Source organism: Rhinopithecus bieti, unplaced genomic scaffold (genome assembly GCF_001698545.2).
Source record: "Rhinopithecus bieti isolate Rb0 unplaced genomic scaffold, ASM169854v2 scaffold_763, whole genome shotgun sequence".
NCBI classification, from domain to species: domain Eukaryota; kingdom Metazoa; phylum Chordata; class Mammalia; order Primates; family Cercopithecidae; genus Rhinopithecus; species Rhinopithecus bieti.
The window spans coordinates 1,816,370-1,820,238 of NW_016803270.1; the positions used below are offsets into that span (position 1 = coordinate 1,816,370).

The following is a 3,869-nucleotide window of genomic DNA, read 5'->3' on the forward strand; positions in this document are numbered from 1 at the left end:
CACCCAAATCTCAGAAATCAGCACCAAAGAACTTATTCACATAACCGAAAACCACCTGTACCCCAAAAACTATTGAAATAAAAATTAAAAGTAAAATAAAATTGACCCTAGCATAGAGTTGGGTTCAATAAATACTTGTGAGTGAATAATATAATACATGAATTTTAGTGGAGATGTGGTTTAGTGGCTTTTATTATTTCCTCCTCAAAAAGGGTTGCAAACTCCAATGCATAAGGTGCCAGGAGGCTAAGGGAGAGAATGTGTAGCTGGTCTAAAATGCACAGAGACCAGTCAGCCCCTGATTATTCTTACCACTGAGAATTTTGGCTCAGCGCAGCCAGATTTTCTGATATTTTTATTTAAAGAGACACCTCAAATCCAGGTTTTCATAGGAGATCATTGGTTTTTAAACATTGTCTCAAATTATTTTAAGCATCGTTCTTTAGGGCCAGCTAAATATCTGCCAGCCAAATTCAGACCAAGGCCCTTACTTTGCTATGTCTCCTCTTCCACCTTCCTTAACTTCCAGGGCAGTGCAGGTTTGATAATGAGATAACCTTGAATGGCTTATTGTTCAGAATTTAAAAAGGAAAGAAGAGAAGGGTCTCCCACACACATAAAAAAGCTCAGCCTAATAAGATTCCCATGTGGGCCCCCTCCTAAAAAATAAATCAAGATCAGAGAGATGACAACTTGCTGCCAATCAGACCACAGCAACCAGAAACACAGCCTTCTCTTTGTGAGGCTTGAGGTGTCGCTGATAAATTAAGCAGAGCCCAAGGACAGTCCTAGATTCTAGAACTCCACTCAAGTCCTCGGATTGCAATTACAAGGTAAGAAACACCACTTAGACCCTGTTGCAGAGTACTATCTTCATAACTAAGATGCACATACTTGTCTACTGATGTCTTTTATTTAAACATGGATTATCTACTTCCTCAGATTTTTTATGACAAACTGTCACTGATCCCCCCGTCTGGGCAGCAGCATTTCTTACCCAGCATCAGTGGGCAGGCTCTCAGATGTGCAGGCTCAGGCTCAGCATGTAGCAGCTGCTCTAACAGGTACAGGCTGAAGGGGATGGAAGTTCAGACTGGATGAGCTCCCTGAGAGCTCATGCCTCAGGATGGAAAGATGAGAAGTTCCAGGTGGAGTTTTACCTGTTCTGGCAATTATCCAGTGACTGTGGAAGAGTCAGCGACCCTTTCTGGGCCTCCGTTTCCAAATCTGTACACTAAGGGAGCTGCCAGGTAATTGTTGTTACCAGAAAGGTGTCCTGATCCAGACCCCAAGAGAGGGTTCTTGGATCTTGCACAAGAAATAATCTGGGGCGAGTCCATAAAGTGAAATTTTATTAAGAAAGTAAATAGATAGCTCTCTCTCCTCCTGTCGCCCAAGATGCCGAAAGGAAAGAAGGCTAAGGGGAAGAAGGTGGCTCCGGCCCCTGCTGGCGTGAAGAAACAGGAGGCCAAGAAAGTGGTGAATCCCCTGTTTGAGGAAAGGCCTAAGAATTTTGCCACTGGACAGGACATCCAGCCCAAAAGAGACCTCACTCGCTTTGTGAAATGGCCCCGCTATATTAGGTTGCAGTGGCAGAGAGCCATCCTCTATAAACAGCTGTCCTGCAATTAATCAGCTCACCCAGGCCCCAGACCACCAAACAGCTACTTAGCTGCTTAAGCTGGCCCACAAGTACAGACCAGAGACAAAGCAAGAGAAGAACCAGAGGCCGTTGGCCCGGGCCAAGAAGAAAGCTGCTGGTAAAGGGGACGTCCCCACTAAGAGGCCACCTGTCCTTCGAGCAGGAGTTAACACCGTCACCACCTTGGTGGAGAACAAGAAAGCTCAGCTAGTGGTGATAGTACACAACGTGGATCCCATCGGGCTGGCTGTCTCCTTGCCTGCCCTGTGTCATAAAATGGGGATCCCTTACTGCATTATCAAGGGGAAGGCAAGACTGGGCCGTCTAGTCCACAGGAAGACCTGCTCCACTGTCGCCTTCACACAGGTGTACTCGGAAGACAAAGGTGCTTTAGCTAAGCTGGTGGAAGCTATCAGGACCAATTACAGTGACAGATACAATGAGATCCGCCATCACTGGGGCGGCAATGTCCTGGGTCCCAAGTCTGTGGCTTGCATTGTGAAGCTCAAAAAGGCAAAAGCTAAAAAACTTGCCACTAAACTGGGTTAAATGTACGCTGTTGAGTTTTCTGTACATAAAAATAATTAAAATAATACAAATTTAAAAAAGAAAAGAAGAAAGTAAAAGGATAAAGAATAGTTACTCCATTGGGCAGAGCAGTGGTGTGGGCCACTCAGCTGCTTGTACTTATAGTTACTTCTTGATCATATGCTAAACAAGAGATGGATTATTCATGAGTTTTCTGGGAAAGAGGTGGGCAATTCCTGGAACTGAGGGTTCCTCTCCCATTTAGATCATATAGGGTAACTTCCTGATGTTGCCATGGCATCTGTAAACTGCCATGGTGCTGGTGGGAGTGTCTCTTAGCATGCTAATGCATTATAATTAGCACATAACGTGCAGGGAGGACGACCAGAGGTCATTCTCATTGCCATCTTGGTTTTGGTGGGTTCTGGCCACTTCTTTACCACAACCTATTTTATCAGCAAGGTCTTTATAACCCGTATCTTGTGTTGACCTCCTACCTCATCCTGTGACTTAGAATGCCTTAACCTCCTAGGAATGCAGCCCAGTAGGTCTCAGCCTTATTTCAACCAGCCCCTATTCATGATGGAGTCGCTCTGGTTTGAATGCCTGTGACATGGTGACTCAAGCCTATGATCCCAGCTACTCGGGAGGCTCAGGTAGGAGAGTCACCTGAGCTCAGAGGTTTGAGGCTGCAATGAGCCATGATACACCACTGCACTTCAGCCTGGGTGACAGAAAGAGACTTTCACTAAAAAGAAAAGAAGAAGAAAGGAAAAAGAAGAAAGAATTTTAAAAAAAGGAAGAGGAAGAAGGAAGAAGAGAGCTGGCTGTGAAATGACTTGCAGGTCCTCCCTAATGTGGCAGTCTCTGATTTTGTGACTCCACCTCCCTTGGTGATACCATCCACTTCCTCTGGTGTCACATAGAACTTCAGTGATGCCCACCAGCATCTGCCAGGCATGGAAGCAACGGGGTATGCAAAGATCCAAGAGAGGGAATAATAGAGCCTGCTTCCTCCACATTTTCCTTGACCAGATCAAACTGATCGACAGCAACTTGGGTAGCAAACCCCCTAGCCAGTGTGTCCACCTATTTGTACCATGACTTGTAGGAAGCCAAAAAATTTCACCCCAAAATATATTTCCTTGATATATTTCAAGATGGCTATTCAGAAGGGTTGGAAATGGAAGAGTAGCTAAGAAGCTGTCTTTTGCAGAGAAATTTGCATCTGTAGAGGAAATCCGTGTCCTTGCAGCCAGGCTTTCCGAGGTCCTCCCTGGTCCAGATCCAGGAAAGATGAACTGAGAGTCTGACATCTCTCAAGATCTGAAAGGAACATTTCCCCTCTTTTCTCTCCAAGGGCTGCTACCCGTGAGGTTTCATCTACATAACAAGACCACCTTTGCTAGCCAGGCATCCTCTTCTCTCCTTTCCATAACCTGTTTTGCCTATTGTCACCTGATTTACCACCATAACCTGTTTTGGGCTGGGTTCTGGGCCCCCATTCTTTGTGCAACCTCAAGATGGTATAAAAGCATCAACCATTTGGCCATTTCTTTGAGATCTTATATTATGTCAGACTCCTGTGCATATCAATAAACATATACTTTTTATCCTATTAATTTGCCTTTTGTCAGTTGATTTCTCAGAGAACTTTCAGAGGGTGGAAGGGAAGTATTCCTACAACCTCTGTCCATTT

General features: G+C 45.0%; 1 pseudogene; it reads left to right on the forward strand.

Moving 5' to 3' along the window:
* Positions 1-1,398: 1,398 nt before the first annotated feature.
* On the forward strand, positions 1,399-2,191 carry LOC108529391 (60S ribosomal protein L7a pseudogene; annotated as a pseudogene).
* The last annotated feature ends 1,678 nt before the right edge of the window (positions 2,192-3,869 follow it).